The 17,930-nt window shown below is 39.4% G+C and overlaps 1 non-coding gene and 1 pseudogene across 1 annotated transcript; one reads left to right on the plus strand and one right to left on the minus strand.

The window, feature by feature from the left end:
* Positions 1-479: 479 nt before the first annotated feature.
* Positions 480-669, minus strand: LOC150094901 (U2 spliceosomal RNA). The gene has a single exon (XR_016550215.1). It is a non-coding gene; the product is annotated as a U2 spliceosomal RNA (small nuclear RNA).
* An 11,194-nt stretch (positions 670-11,863) lies between these two features.
* Positions 11,864-11,987, plus strand: LOC150094902 (U2 spliceosomal RNA; annotated as a pseudogene).
* The last annotated feature ends 5,943 nt before the right edge of the window (positions 11,988-17,930 follow it).

Genomic DNA, 17,930 nt, shown 5'->3' on the forward strand with positions numbered 1-17,930 from the left:
ACATGGAAAATAAAATAACTTGATTGTTATCCTTATATCAAATAAAGGAACTAAAAGAGTATATTATTAAGATGAGTATTATGATTATTATTAAAATATTTATTATTATTAAAGACTAATCGCTAAGTTTCAATTTATTATAAGTTGTTCTCTGTATGCACCAGTATAATTAAAAGACGAGAAATTAATATCCAGTAAATATTTCTGTTGAAGTGAACTAAAATCAATTCAAATAATTTACAGAACCTACTAATCGCACTTTCCAGCAGTTCCACGGCTCTTCAAATATAGAGACTCGGACCTATAGTTAGAATGATGTTTTTCAAACTTGTCTGACCTCGAGAACCATGAAAAAATGTTGTACATTGCACCACACACACACACACACACACACACACACACACACACACACACACACACACACACACACACACACACACACATCTTAAACTCTGATCTTCAACCAAAAGGCCGCGGCAAGCGAGTATGTACTACGAGTTGCGTAGTACATAATTCGGCAACTCGTAGCAAAGTTGGATCAAGCTCTAAACACTTAGCCTCCTTCCAAAACATATTAAAGTCTTCGGGAAGATTTGGCCAAATCATATATATTAATGAAATAAGTACACACACTATAGTATGATCTTAGCCTAAAGGCTGAGAACGAAAAAATATATTATAAGTTGTTATCAACTTAAAATCTGATCCTGCATGCAAGATATTAAACTGATTTGTGGATGGCAGCGTAGGTTAACGCTTTATCCATCTTTGCTCCGAGTTGCCCTGTTATTGCAGTACTTTCCCTCAATACATAATAACGTAAAATCTAAAACACAACTTATAAAAGAAAAAAACACAGACATTAGGAAATATTTTTAATACGGGTAGTCCTTCAGAAGACTGGGATGAAAATATTTGTTCTAAAAATCGAAGAAAAATTCTGAAGAAATTCTGTTTTCTTCAAAAAGGAAATTCATTTTATTCATAATCCAAATATGGTATTTTAAGCAGCTTATGAGAAAAATCAATTGTAGTAGGACTACCTGAGAGAATGTTGGCACTGGGATCCTGAGCACTTCAGCCACCTACCTCTAAAAGTCGGGCTAGTTGGTCCAGTGGTTAGCGTAGTCCTTTCTCCATATAAAAGGCTGCGGGTTCAAATCTCCTGTTAGCATGCATGTTTGTGATTTGAAAAGTGTTTTTAAAAGATCCATGTTTGGTCTCTAGAGCAGGATTTTCGGACCATGCAAAAATCACTAAAAACACCAAAATATATATTAAAAATCAATAAAAAACAACAAAATAATATTTAACTTGTCCACGATATACGAATGTACTACAGGTTTACAAATACACCTTTCGTTGTGGGAGCAACATAAAAATAATACGCTGCACTAGTGGACACTGGTAGAAATGGAAACCCACACATTTGAATATAAAGAAATAAATAATAATAAAAAAAAAAGCTAAAGTAACTGAATATCATCTGTCAAAAGTCTTTTCAGTGTTTTTTGCATATGGAATAATACGACTTTGGCCACTTCGCACACGGTCCAGTGTGATTAGTGATATCAAAACCGGACATTGAATATTCAATGAAGTATTTTATTAGAATGTCTGATGGGGGATTTTATTTCAATGTTCCGTATGTTATTAAACTATAAATATTTTTAGAAGGGCAAGAGGAACTTCTTGCTTTACGGGGTGAACGCTTTGTATCTCATGTTTCTTGTGACTCCAAAGTAAATCAACAAAACGTCCGTAAATAATTTTATCCTGTGCGTCTGTGATGTTAATTATGTCAGCAGCACTGCACTATAACGGTTTTAATGACCGTTCCTTTTCCGTTTTATGAAAGATAAGTTGGCTTTGAAAGAGACAAGTTTTTCGTGACAGGAATTGAGCAGTTTTTGCGTCCGCACACAGGGCTCGCAAGGAAGAGTATTCCTAGTATTGTTACAGGACCCATTAACGGTGTCAAACCATATGGAAAATTGACAAGACCAATATTTCCAAAAATTTTGATTTTCGTTTTGTCTGGAATACGCCAAGACCACTGACCATGCTGACTGATCGTAGTACACCGAAGAAAATGTAGACGGAATCAAAATCTAGATGTGTTCCGACGACATCGTCAACATATACAACAGTTTTGGTCTGTTTGGTGTCTAGCAGCTGTATTCTTCTTGCTGCGTGAGAATCGCCCCTTTAATTAGAAATAGTTCTCGTAAAAGAAGGGGGCTCTGGGGGAAGTCTTGCTGAACCTCCTTTGAGTATTGGAGTGGGTTCAGATAGGAAATTGATGGCAATAGCCTTACGCGAGGAGTCATACAGACTTTCTCTAGGGCAATGTTTTCCAAACTGTGGGTCGCGACTCATTAGTGGGCCGTGAAATCAGTTTAGCGGGTTGCGACTAACAATTTCTGATGGGAAACTGGTTATACACTCTTTGACAAAAAAAAAAAAAAAAAAAAAAAAAAAACACGCAGAAACGCAAAAGAACTAAAATAACTAAAAATTAGGCTCTGTAATGCATAAATTATTTTAACCTTCGTTAACAAACAACTTGAAAGAGTCATAAGCTGTGAATTGAGTGAACAAGAGAAAGGCTTCAGAAGAGGAATGGGAACTATTAATGCTATCCTGGAACTAAAAATACTAATAGAAAGATCACTCGAAAGAAATAGGAACATTTACATGTGCTTCCTAGACTTTCCGAAGGCCTTTGACCGGATAAAACATAATAAAGTGTTCAGTATATTAGATAAATTAGACATAGAAGATCATGTACTTAAGATTATGAAAATGATTTACACCAAACAGAAAATGCAGCTGTTTAATTCTGAGACTTCTGAAGTGAAAATAAAAAGAGGAGTTAGACAAGGTTGTATCCTTTCACCAAATCTATTTAATATCTACAGTGAGACAGTGATGAAAAAGATTGAAAAACAAAAAACAGGAATTAGTATCAATGGTATAAAATACAACAATCGTAGATATGCAGATCATACCATTCTAATAGCAGAAAACAGAAACAAATTAATCAAATTACTGCAGCTACTAATTGAAGAAGGTAAAGAATTTGGATTAGATATTAATGCCAAAAAAAATAAAAATAAAAATAATTATGAAAATCTCAAAAGAAAGCAGATCCGAGCCAGAAATATTCATAAGCAATATGAAAATCGAACATACAACAGAATACAAATATTTAGGCCTACTTTACTGCAGATGGAAAGCAAGATAAAGAAATAAAAATAAGAACAGCCATAGCTAAAGATGCATGCTGGAAAAATAAAGATCTGCTCAGAAGTTCTGTGAGTATCGAGACAAAGAAAAGAATAATAAGAACATTAATGCGGCCAATTTTCACATATGGAAATGAGACCTGGATATTCAAGAAGAGAGTAAGGCAACAGATAATGGCCTTTGAAATGTGGTGCTGTAGGAGAGCTCTGAAAATCCCATGGACAGAACATGTGACAAATACAGACGTCCTACAGAGAATGAGAACACAGAGATCTTTATTACAGGAAATGATCCAGAGAAAGATGAGATTGGCAGGACATGTACTGAGAGGTTCATCAGGACAGAGGATATTAACAGTTTTAGAAGGAAAAATTATGGGAAAAGGATCAAGAGGCAAAAAACGAAGGACATGACTTGAAGATGTAAGATCATGGACAGGATCACATGGCAATGCAGAAACAAAAAGGAAAGCCACCAACAGAGAGAACTGGAAGGACATGGTGCTGCACCCTCTCACTGAGGAAGCTACGTGAAGAAGAAGAAGAATACATGAATAAAATAACTAAAAATGAGGCTCTGTAATACATAAATATGCAACTTGCTGTCTTGGCTAGTCGAGTAGTTAACATATCCACTCTCCAACAACAGGATGTGGGTTGGTTCAAATCTCACTATGAGAGCTAGGATGTTTGTGAATGTTTATTTTTAGGTGGAAGATGAATTTCATCTTCCGGTGTGAAATCACTTTCCCGCTTGGTATAAGGTTGAAGTGGATTGAAAAAAAGTTCCATGTTTGGTCTACAAAGTAGGATGTCTGGATTATGTACCGGACACCCCACTCTACTAGATTATGTACGGGAAATAAAAATAAATACAAAAAATAAATAAAATAATTAAAAAATTTCATTAGTCCGCTCACGGTACTGATGTGCTATAAGTTTATAACTTTCTTGGGTAGGGAGTCATAAAAATAAAGAAAGAAATGAATCGAAGATATTGTAAGAATGATCAGTTCGAGACTGCTCAAAAAGAGAGGACAAAAGACGGTAACGACGACCAAGGAAAATATAGAATGAGACGGGAACAAGCCACTCCGCCTAAATCCGTGAAAGTATGATGATGATCATGAGTTAGGACTAAAGAGGACCACCTACTCAATTTGAAGAATTTTTTATATGGCTTGTTTTCATTAACCATCCTTATACGGAGGCGATTATGTTTCTGTTCCGTAAACTCAGGTGTTTCAAACGCGACAAATTTGAAAACGTGCAATTATACCGTTGATCCACAGACCACGTGGATCGCCTTTAACTAAATTCCACATAAGTGTGTTTAACAATCAAAGTCTTTAATTACTGGCATTAATTTTATTTCAGTTATTAAAGTTATTTGTTTATCTCATTTTTTATGAAATTCCATTCCCGAAATGTCATTTGGCATTTGGGTTTAGACAGTATTTAATTATAGTAAATCTAATTTATATTATAGTAAATCCATACTAACTGTCACAAACTAAAATTAATATTCATTTAGAAAATTATATTAACTGATAAGCAAATGAAAATAATTTTAAAAATAATTTTTATTTTCTGAAATTTTACAAAATATTTTAAAAAGAATTTATACACCTTTTCATTATATTCATATGTTATTTTATCTATCATCTTGCTATCTTTCGTTGTCTGTCTAATAATTGTTTTAATCTTGAGATTTCGAAAGTTAAAGCTCTAGAACGGGATTTGATAAGAATCCTGTCATACCTGTTTTAAAGAAAGAAAAGATCGCGTGATGATTTCAAGGTTGGCTTTTTGTTTAAGTAGCTGGTTTTGTAAACGCCCTTTGCAGAATACAGAATTTTTACGGATAACGCGATTAAGACGTTCGAAGATTTGCAAGAATGTCGTCTGTCAAAAAAAGTTTGTATTTTTATTTTATTATTATATTTTATCAGTCCCTGACCAAAGTGGTTGCAGAATTTACAGCTGTACAGTGTCCCTTATGTAGACAACTGATAATAGAGAGTTTTTTTTTTAAAGCTAGTAGCTGGGAAGAGATCAAATGAGTGTAATATCTTTGTCAATATATATTGACATTCAAGAGTATCTCTGAGGATTAACCTCTATTTCAGTCACTAATTGATCACTATTACAATTTTTAGTCCATAATCGCCCTTGTTTTTTATGTAGAAAGCAGTTTCAGATGTTAGTAAACGTGGAAGTAACGTTAAATTACCTGCACTATCTTCATGGGTTACTGCTTAGAAATACAGAATAAATGCCATGTTATTTTACTCTTAATAGTGCAGCAATTGGAATAAATGCTGAAATATTTACCTTTAAAGTAGTGATCGGGTTCTTTAATGTTATTATTATTATTTTTTTAAAATAAACTGATATTTGTTTTCTCCTAGTTGCACTAATCTGCCACAGGAATAAAGATGGATATTTCATTATAATATTTTTTTATTTTTTTTTTAATGGAATAAGTTAACGCTAGAGATTTTGATTACTTCCCTTTGGGCAAGAAAAAGACGTAGACCTTATTTTTATTTTATTGCAATTTTTGTCACATTATTTCAACATAGTCAACATTATTTCATTGAAATAGTCTTTCCCATTTGGGAAAAAAATCATCTCTAGAATAATCTGTATATCTTGCGATTCATTTATAAGAGATTCATTAATTCTAGAAATAATTACCATCTCCTACAATATTGCTTTTATATTGCCTTTTTCAATGTCTGAACTTTTCAGCTAATACAAGGAATCCAACTTGCTTTAAATTGGAGCTTTACCACCTTTACTACGAACTGCCTCGTTTGGCACTACCCACAAGTAATGAATGTTGAGGCAGCTCGTAGCAAGGGTAAGAAAAAAATAGAAGGCTGTGAATTTTTTTTTTTTTTTTTTTTGTGGTTCCCACTCACGAAAGGTTGTAAGCCTATAATAACGTGAGTGGGGTAATGATTTCTTATTCCTTTTTTTTTTTAAATTCATTTTTATAATTGCTTGTGTTATTTATTTCTTTTTTACAGTCCCGAAACCCTGTTCTAGAAATGAAAAACGGAATTTTTTTAACCGCATCCGACCTCCATTAAGCAGCGGTATGGTCTCGCAATGAGATTGAAATTCATCTCCCATTTCAGACTATCACAAGCATCGATTGCTCATGGTGGTTCGAATCCCGCTATGACCACTCGGCCAACCAGGCAAGCACTCGCTAGAGCTGTTTGAAACCAACCGATTCCGGAAGATATGATCATATGGTAATCCTAATTATGAAAAAAATTGACAAACTGTTGGTTTTTGATAAATGTTAGGATCTGATTTGCCATGGTTACATCGAGGCAGCTTACATCATGACGTGTAATTTTGCATACAACATCTTGAAGTATCTTGGACTTCAACCAAACTAGTCCATTGAGATTGTTATTATCATGTTTCGAACGTGTTCATAAAAATTCACAGAAATGCCCTACGAAGACCATACCTACTTTTTCAGAAAATTTAAGGAATTTTAAAACTGCTACGCATACCTACTCAATGCATCATCATCATCATCAAGAATTTGGGCCCACAGACCTTGAATATGATGCCCATTATTCGGAAATCTGATGATTCCATCGAGAACATATGCCATCACATTTGTCTATTGAGAAATCACTTTTAATCATTAATCACACACACACACACACACACACACACACACACACACACACACACACACACACACACACACACACACACACACACACACACACACACACACACACACACACACACACACACACACACACACACACACACACACACACATTCCGGCTTTGATCCAGTAAAAGTCTCTTGTCAAAAATTTTAACAGTATATAACGAACTCTTCCGAAGAAGTTTATAAACGGATATACGAAACTAGAAGAGAACTGTAGAGTAAATAAAGTTTTGTCTTCCAATTAGTTATGTTGCCTTTATTAACAGATTTTTCAATTTTTATTTTAATCCGAAGAAATATTATATCATTGTAATATATCTTTCATAAAAAGAAATCAAATATATAAACCTTCCATCTCGGATTACAAATTAAATCTGATAATTATAATTTTAATTATACCGCATTTTCTTATTTAAGAAAGTGTGCTGACATAAGTTTCTGAGAGACGAGAAATTTCCTAGCGTTCCGCCAGGAAATTTCTCGTCTCTCAGAAACAACGCTCCAGCCACGTCAGCCGGGTCTGCGAAATTTTCTCCTATTTTCCCCGGTTCGCAGGTGTAAAAAGATTGAGAAACGCTGGGCTACAGGATTATCTTCCATTACCCTCTATTGTTACCCATTTTAGGCGTCTCGTACGACATGTATGGGCTACAGTGGGGATTTTTAAGTAAAGCCCTCTCTAAAAATTAAGACGATCCATCGCATCACTTCCTACGAGTGGCCGAAAAGATCGTCCAACTCAGCGTTGGTTCCACTCAGTGACGGCTCCCCCACCACTGAGCAGAACCGCTCATATTCCAGGGAAAAACATCCACCAACAAGGTGGATGAACACCCTTCCCAGAGACTCAAAATGCTCTCTCAGGGCAACCCCTCCTCCCCCGAAATCAAAGCTTCCCTCACCGGGAGCAAAATTTCGGAAGAAACCTAAGAGAGCGAAACTCTGCGTCCCATTTTAGTTGCCTCTTACGACATGCATGAGCTACAGTGGGAATTTTTAAGTAAAGGCATCACTAAAAATTAAGACGATCCACGGACCACTCCCTACGAGTAGCCGAAAGACTGCCCAACAGCTTGGTTCCACTCAGTGACGGGCCACCCCATCACTGAGCAGAACCGCTCATATCAGGGAAAAGCATCCACCGACGAGGGTGTTCTCCGGCCACGCCGGAGAACACCCTCCCCAGAGAATTAAAATGCTCTCTTAGGGCAAACCCCCCGAAATGTAAGACCCCCCTCACCGGGAGCAAAATTCCGGAAGAAACCTAAGAGAACGAAACTCAGCGTCCCATTTTAGTCGCCTCTTACGACATGCACGGGCTACAGTGGAGCTATTCTTATCCCGGCCACCACACACAGTTATCGACTAAATTAGAGGCTAGTTAAACTTTTATATGCGGTACATTATTAAAATCTTTTACAAATTTCACGCCTTCCTTCCAGAACAAATAAAAATAAACATATCTGACAAGATAGTGAGCTATACGTATATAAACGTTTTACTGTAATCAACTTTCTCAAATATAAAATATTGCTGCAGATTGTCGGCTTATAGTAATGTTGTATTGGTGACTAAAATTTTAAGAAAATATTGAAGTGTTTATTGAAAAAAACATAAACTGTCAAAGAAAGAGCCATACGGCTTCATTTCGGCGAAGTCAGTTATATAGAAATCAGATTATTAAAGATATAACCTTATTTCAAAGTCGAATTTCATTCAGCTTTGAAATAAGGTTGAATCTTTAATATATCTGATTTCTATATAACATGTACAGTTATTTGCATTATAAAACCGCAGAGGCTCGATGGATTTGAATTCTACAGTATGACAACTAAAGTTCAGAAATCCACTAAGTTGACAAGTAGGCACGAGAATAAATTAAACTTTTGTAATATTAAACAACATCTTTAATATTGCAAATGACACTTTTAATATTAATTGCAGTTAACTACATAATCGTAATAACATGAGCAATATTATTAAAATGATTTTCACAAAGATTACAAAAAAGGTCACAGATGCTTAGTTATTATTATTATTATTATTATTATTATTATTATTATTATTATTATTATTACGGGCGACTCCAAGGAGACCTTAGACTCATCGAGGGAGACCCTAAACATCATGTCCACACAACTATACGACATTCTCACAGTATCTATCATATATATATATATATTGTTTTATAACTTTAATGGTTATTGTAATTATTAATGAAATTTGATGTATGTATTTTTCTATTCAGCACTTTTGAAACGTTCCTGAAGGGGTGTTTTTTTAGTGTCTGTTTAAAGAAACACTCGAAAAATGGGAAAATAAAAAGAGGGAGTTAAAGAATATAAAAAGAATATTTCTATATTTTAATATGTTATTAATATTAGTATTTAAGTATTAAAAATATATTAATATTTTCCTAATAATTAATTAAATTATGCCTAAAAAATTAATACACCTTTTATAATTTTAAAGAATGACTATTTATATAAATTATGAATGAATTCGTGATCATGGTTTTAAATTTAATAATTTTTAACAATTTACGAACCTTTTCTCTTTAGTACTAGAGCCTTTTCTAAAAAAAATTGATGAGACGCGCGCAGTAAGAGGAATACCGCTACCCTTAGGCTCCAAACAGAGCAAAACTGTCGCATATGCCGATGACATTGTCGGAACCCTTAGGGATTCCGAATCGATTTACATCTTCTTCGGCATACTGCGAGAGTTCAGCGTGCTCAGTGGTCTTCACACCAACCCAGAAAAAACAAGAATCAAAATTTATGGGAAATTCGACCCTGCCAGTCTTCCGTATGGTCTGAAACCCACAACCGGCCCATTAACAATACTAGGAATTCCCTTCCTAGAGACCCCAGTGTTGCAAACACAACACTTAATAGAAATGTGTTGCGAAAAACTAAAACCCTTCAGTCCCAACTACCTATCATTCGAAGGTAGAGCAACAGTTATCAAAACAGTCCTAAAACCGATGTTACTGCACACCATTAACCTCACAAACATAACAGACACACAAGACAACGCCATTCACAAACATATCACTAATTTTTTCTGGAACAACAGGAAACACGAGGTGCGCAGGGCATTTCTCCATCTTCCCCCCACACAAGGGGGATTCGCTCTGCCAATCCTCAAATACTGCCACCTAACCAACGCTGCTCAGACCATACGGAAAGCACTGGCATCAAATCACCCTTCCGGCAATCTGATGAAATACTTCTTAGGATTTTTCCTACCCTACTTCGGGATCACTGGCCACGCCGGACCATGTGCGGAGACGGTGCCTGAGTGGTACTACACAATATGTAAACTTTTTAAAAAATTGGCAACGGATGGAGTTCGAGTGCTTCAGCTCAGCCCAAACAAGCTGTACTGGAAAATTTTTGACCACTTTGACTGGGAAAAACCCGATCTGGGCACAAACGAAGAGGTGCTGTTCACCAACATAAAAAACAGCTGGGGGCAACCATTTCACCGGGACTTAGCCTGGAGAATCGCCTACGGCAGACTCCCGGTGAAACTTGTAAAATCAGCTTACAACCCGCGACCATGCAACCCCTTCTGCGACGTCTGCGGTGCGATAGAAACCGTAGGGCACCTCTTCTTTCACTGCCCGCCAGCACAGCGTGTTTGGCACAGACTGGCTGAGGTGCTTGCGATCCCAGCGCTCACATTCCCCGAAATAGTCTTTCTACAGTTTCCTCCCCCAGTAACCAAAAACAAGAAACACCTGATTTTCCTAATAAATGTGATTAAGCACCACATTTGGAAAACCAGGAAAAAACACCTTCTTAACGAGGGGGATCGCATCTATCTCCGTGTTAAGAACTGCCTCGCAGCCTACCTCCGCCGCTTCCTGGAGCAGGAAAGGTACTTACGGGGAGAAGAGCGGTTCCTGAGGAGATGGTGTGATCCACCAACCATCTGCCAGATCATACAGGGGGGAATCCGGTTGTGTCTGCACCTATAACACCTTCAAGTTGTAGGTGTTGACGCTGTCTCGATCTTCCTTCCTGATCAGCATTTAACCCACAGGTAGGTCTAGTCCTTTCACAGTTGAAAGTTTTTCTGTCCCCAGGTTGGGGTTGACCTGAACAAACCCGGACTGCGAAGGCCAACATCGAGGTGGTCCCAAGCCCTTTTCAGGGCGGGGTCTTCCGGGCCAGGTCATCTCCCTTCTTTTCCTGGTTATACTGTTCTGGGTTTGCTCGGCAAACTCATTCCTCTATAGAATTGTCTTCCACATAGTCTTTAGATTTATTTACACTTGTTAAATTTGCTTAGTCTCTCCTTTTTTTTCCTTTTCAGGATTTTTCCTTTTTAAAAGTGAAAAATCAACGACCGTTTTAGAAGCACCCCTGGGGGGTCAACAGCTAAAACAGGTCAGCTGAGGCCTCTTTCATCTACTCTACTACTATGCACTCTATCTTTATTTCCTCTCCTACTATCTGCTGAATCTCAGCCTATCTTACTTCACAGGCCAATGATGAGATACGTTGAACTCACAAAATTTTTTTTTTTTTTTAATCTTCGGGTCTTTAGTCCAGAAGGGGTGGAAAGGGGGGAAAATAGTCCCACTGCCTAAAGGAAGCTCCATGACTACGTTTTTCCTTTTCAGAAGGAAAAATCAACAACCGTTTTAGAAGCACCCCTGGAGGGTCAACAGCTAAAACAGGTCAGCTGAGGCCTCTTTCATCTACTCTACTACTATGCAATATGCAATATGCAATCTATCTTTACCTCCTCTCCTACTCCTATCTGCTCTACAGGCCAATGATGAGATACGTTGAACTCACAAAATTTTTTGTAATCAAACAAGACTACTAAATTACATTCTTGTTTTTATGTTTCGTATGAATATGAATATGGAGATTCGTATGAATAATAAATAGATCACTTCTCGGCCTTTTGGCTAAGATCAAAGTGTAGTATCTGTGCGTATCAGCTTAAAAAAAGCTCAGTTATTATCGACAAAGCGTCTCATATACTATTCACGGTGGGAATAGTATAGCCTCCCCCCCCCCCCCATCGATCATGTTATCTGCTTTGCCACGTACCCGGACTCTGGATATAGTAGTGGAGGCCAGCATCCCGAAAAAGGACGTTAGCAAAATCTCTGATGGATGCTGTTGGAGCTGAGAAGATTTTCGGCTTTACCCCGTACGGAGAAGGTCTATTCCAAGTGGTAGTGAAAGATGCCGCCACAAGGGAGAAACTACTGCAAGGGTTAGATTGCCAAGGAAAGAGAATGTTTCCATTTCGCTATTTCGGCATTCGCTATTTTATAGGAATAGACTATCCTTGGAAAGTCTTCTTTCTTTATGTCTGCGATTTTACCGAGAGTAAGAACCCGCGGGTTCGAAATCAATTCTGATATTCAGAACAGGACGTTCGCGAAGACTATTATTGTCTGCGTCGGGGCAGACAGTATTTCTGGTTTTACCCCCTTACGGGAGGGGGGGGGTTCAAATTGTCTGCAGAAACGCTGCAACTAGAGAAAAACTACTGAAAGGAGTCGAGTGCCAGGGAAAAGTGTTTCATCCTTTTGTGGTGGGAAGTTTTTCCAAAAGAGTAAGAACAGATCGGTTCCCGCTAGAATATCTCGACGAAGACACTGACATCATCACTAACGTCTTCTCGAAATGGGGAGCCGTGCGGGATATCCAAATTGGCACGGACGCTGACTTTCCTCAATGGAAGTAACTTTTTCCGTCATGATGAAGGCAGAAATTCCGAATTTCGTGAAGATAGGATCAGCCAGGGTAATGGTCAGCTACCCTGGCGTAAAGCGACAATGCTTTAAGTGCTGTGCCTTCACGCATCTCGGGGCTCAGTGCCCGAAAATGAAATGCGCCAACTGTCTCACAACGGGCCATACATTGGAAAAGTGTCAGTCGGCCTGCTTAAAATGTGGCAAAAGACCATAAAGTGGACACCTGTCCAAGCAGAAACCATGCCGAAAGAGTGGGAGGCACTATAACGCCCATCACTCTAACACCAGAAAACAATATCAGTGGCATGGAGCAGAACGACTTCCCAACCCTGAAGGCTGCGCATGAAAGGGCAGCAACAAAGAATCAGACTACCACCTCCGGCGCATCGCTAAATGAAGTAACAGAGAAACCTATAGCCAAAACTGTAGAAGTAGCCAAGAAAGATGCAAAGCCGGAGGAGCCAGCCAACGACCAAACCGTCACCATAGAAAGTAAACAGAACCACCAGCAAGAAGGTTCTATCACGGTAGTTGAAGAAACAACAGCAGGAGAAACAGTAGAAATGGAAATTCACAGTGAAGAAACCACACAAAAAAGGCCAGGCAGCCCTGAAGAAGGGAATGCAAAAAAACCCAAACCAGGGAGTCCGGGCGTAGTTGAAACTGAAAAGGCAACAGCAGAACCCACAAAGTTCCCGTACGCGAAAGCGAATGCACCAATACTGCATCTGCTAAAGGACTTCCCCGAGGATATGACCGTTTTACGAAATGGCATAGAAACATTCGGGGATATCCAACTTATCCTCACAGGGAAAAACGGGCCTAAAGTGATAAGCGCAGAATGGAACGACATGTTTGTCGAGGACATAGACGAAATCACTCCAGAACAAATCAACGATTTTATTGACGCAAGGGACGATGCGGGAGTAGCATTGTACAGAGGCCTACACATGCTAAACTACTCCCGCGGAGATAAGTTATATGATCACATCCTTAGTACCCACAACAAAAGAAAGCAGGAGGATTCAAGCCCTGCCTAACACGCTGACAAGTCAGTCGATTCCTTGCATACAGCTGCCAGACTCAAAAAAAAAAGGTCCTTTTTTGTTCTCTTTCAAATTAGAATTTTTGTTTTGAAAAGGTCTTTTCCACACAGGAGGGGGTACCCTGAGAACCTGGGCTGCGAAGGGCTACACCGAGGCGGTGCAGCCCATTGTGGGCTGCATCACCCAGGCCAGGCTCTTCCCCCGCTCTTCTGGTCACTCAGGTCGAAATTCACCTAGTTTCTTATTTCTTTGGTTCTATCTTACAAATTATTAGATGTACTTTTTAATGTTATTTACCAGTTCCTCTTTTTCATGTGGTGCTTCTTTCATTTGTTTTTCCCCACTTTCCTCGGGCAGACACCTGAAGAGGTGACTGACCGGGGAAAGCTGAAAAGAACGGATGGAGGGAGATAATGTCGGAGATCTGCTTGGTGCTGGCTTTTGAGTGAGGCCAAGCAGGTCGACCGAGGCCTCTTTAACTACCTACTACTATCCACTCTATCTTTCTACTCCTCTCTTACCATCAAGCTGGCTCTCAGCACAACTTTTTTGACTCTAAAGAGGCCAATGACGAAAGATATGAACTCCCATTCTATCTGTGCGTATCAGCTTGATAGGCTAAGAGCAAATCGTAGTATCTGTTAGCTCAGTTATGGCACTTGATAATAGACTACAGCAGCAGATACAGAATAAACCCCGGACTGGAGTAAGAATAAAACACTCGGTGGTGGAAATAGTATAGCCCCCCCCCCCCCCTCGATCATGTTATCTGCTTTGCCACATACCCGGACTCTGGGTATAGTAGCGGAGGCCAGCATCCCGAAAAGGACGTTAGCAAAAGTTCTGATGGATGCTGTTGGAGCTGAGAAGATTTTCGGCTTTACCCCTTACGGAGAAGGTCGATTCCAAGTGGTAGTGAAAGATGTCGCCACAAGGGAGAAACTACTGCAAGGGTTAGATTGCCAAGGAAAGAGAGTGTTTCCATTTATAGTAGGCAGTATTCAGAAGACCTTAAAAATGAATAGATTCCCCCTAGAATACCTAGAGGAAGGGACCAACATAATTAAGACAACATTCTCGAAATGGGGAGTAATAAAAGATGGCAAATGATCCAGATTTCCCAAATTGGAAGTCTGGTGAAGTCACTGCAGTAATCGAAATGAAGGCAGAAGTGCCAAATTTTGTTGTCATAGGATTGTCCAGGGTAATGGTCAATTATCCTGGTGTGAAGAAGCAATGCTTCCGATGTGGATCCTTCGACCATCTCGGGGCAAGCCCAAAACTTAGATGCAAAAACTGCCTCACAACAAGTCATACATTGGACAAATGTCAATGTGGATCCAAGGACTACAAAGTTAACACGTGCCCGTCGAAAACCTATGCAGAAAAGATGGGAGGCACTATCACGCCAGCCACGCAATCATCATCAGAAAACGAAAAAAAATACAAACCAGGAAGATTTTCCGACCCTGAAGGAAACTGCCAATACTGAAACCATAATGATAACTCCAATAGAAGAAAGCGAAGCTACCAATGCGAACCCAGATATAGCCAATCCAGAGAATATAGAAGAAAATGAAGTAGAGGGGATGGGGGCAAACTGCAACACTTCCAAACGGCCATTAAGCCCACAGGAAGAGGAGCTAACTAAAACCAAAACAGCTAAAGCTTCGGAGCCCACCCACCAAGAATTCCCCCAAGCAAAAGCAGAGCAAACTCTAACGTTCCTAATAAAAGACATCCCTGAGATCCCAGTCAAATTTAAACAGGCAATGGAGAGAATGGGGGAACCTGTACTCCTCCTCACAGGAAAACATGGTCCCAAGGTTGCTAACGCCAAATGGAGGTGACCTCTTCATCAATCCAGAGGAGATACGGGGAACTCTGGATATAGAAGAAGAGGTGGAAATTGCCTTCATCACAGCTCTCCATATGCTAGACCTGAACCGAGGAAGCAAGGTGGCCGATCAGATCTTAATAGCCCACAACAAACGGAAGTAAGGAGAATCTACTCTTGCTTTTCCTTTCAATTCACAGAGATGGGGGTGGAGCTGAGAACCCGAGCGGCGAAGGCTTACAGCGAGGCGGTGCAGTTCCTAGTGAGCTGCATCACTCGGGCCAGATCCTTCCACCACCTTTAAGTTTACCTTTCCATTTCTTTACTTTTCTCTGTACTTCATTTTTGTTTTGTTACATGTTTCCTTTTTAGGATTTTTCCTTTTTTAAAGTGAAAAATTAACGACCGTTTTAGAATCGCCCCTGGGGGGCAAACAGCTAAAACAGGTCAACTGAGGCCTCTTTTACCTACTCTACCACTATGCACTCTATCTTTATTTCCTCTCCTACTATCTGCTGACTCTCAGCCTATCGTACTCTACAGACCGATGATGAAGATTTTGTTGAACTCACAAATTAATTAATATGACATTCTTCGGGATCAATGCCAGTCATAATTGTCAGCCAACTGAAAACAATTTATAAAATCGACAAATTTCTTTTAGAATACGTCGAGAACAGTGGTAACGTTATTCATAAGATAAGATATTTTCAAAATGGGGAAGTGTTAAAGACAAAAAGAGGTACGGACAACAACAATCCGAAGTGGAAATCAGGAGAGATTAGCTTCGCCATGGAAAAGAAGCGCCCTATTCCAAATTTGTACTAATTCTGCAACGGTTATGGTCAGTTATCCAGGTGTCAGGAGGGATAAATATTTTATGCACTCTGCTCCTATGACCATCTAGGAACGGAGTGTATAAAAGCCAAATGTCGAAACTGTAATGAATCTGGACACACCCTAGAGCACGGCAATAGCCCATGCCGAAAATGCCAGCAGCAAAACGGCTGGGTGTGTGTGTGGGGGGGAGGGTGCGATTGAAACACTCTCAGCTCCTCCATCGGCAAATTCAGACAGCATGGTCGCATCAGCACACGCATAATAAAGGGCACCTGAATTTCCATCGCTACCAACAACGACAGCTGATTCTGAAATGGTGAAATGGGCAAAATTTACAAAGACGTCACTTGGAAAAGCCAAGAAGAAAAAAAGCAGCAACGTAAAACAGAAACCGAGAACCCCAGAAAAACTGACACAGCAGTAGAAGAACCGGCAACATCATCTACAGCAGAGGAAATGGAAAGTGAAACAATTAAAAGACAAAGAGATCAAGTAGAGGAAGAAACTGCAAAACACAACCCGCCAACACAGTATATACCTACGTGGAAGAGCTGTATCCCCCGCCACAACTATATCATTCGCCAAAGAAAACGGCGATAACCTACAAAACCCATCCATCTCCTCTAGCAGTAAAAGAAAGAAAGAAACACTCCTTCAGTTCCAAGTACAATCAAAGGGGGGGGCAATCATAATCCGCTCCTTCTAGGGAACGTCTAGTGCAATGGAAAAGCTCCTCTCCGCAATCAACAGGTTTGGCGAACCAGCATTCTATATTTTCCACAAGGAAAGTTCGGTCAACCCCTGTGTTAACGTTCGGTGTGCATGTGTTAACTCTCTCCATAACAGATATATTAACTGTGTTGTCAAACTCATTTAAGAACTCCATTTTAACCTGAAACATGGGTCTTCATGAAGACGATATTTCACATCTACATGAGACATTAATTGATGTAGTAAAAGGGGGGGGTACCATGCTACATTTTCTACTCTATTTTATTAACACGACTAATAATTCCCTTTTTCGCGTTGCCACTCTGAATATCAACGGTCTGCGATCTTATCTCCGCACAATGCGCTGTTTGGAGACTATTTTTACTACACGAGGCTCATGTACTATTTTTGCAAAACACATTCTATCAGTTCTGGGACATTGAAAACTTTACCAGAAGCTTCCTCTTACAAAACGTCTGGTGTTTTGGAAAGTGCTACGCGAGGAGGTGGATGGGAATCCTTGCTCGTCAGCCTAATCTAGGTGGGCTTTTCAATGTACAGAAAGATGCGGCAGGACGTCTAGTCTCCATAGACTGGAAGTTTTGAGGTATAACCATCCGCTTCCTCAATGTCTATGTCCCTAATAATAGCCACCAGAGATTCAGGTTCTTCTCCTCTCTAGAACCCTATCTTTACGGGGTTCAATATATTATCGGGGGGGGGGGGGGAACTGCATCGTAGATACACGGTATATACCGTGTATCTGAGATGTTCCCTAGAGCTGCAGTTCCCTAGAGCCACCGGTAACAATT

The sequence above is a fragment of the Typopeltis vanoorti genome, chromosome 21, assembly GCF_054136105.1.
Source record: "Typopeltis vanoorti isolate ZY-2024b chromosome 21, IOZ_Tvanoo_1.0, whole genome shotgun sequence".
NCBI classification, from domain to species: Eukaryota; Metazoa; Arthropoda; class Arachnida; order Uropygi; family Thelyphonidae; genus Typopeltis; species Typopeltis vanoorti.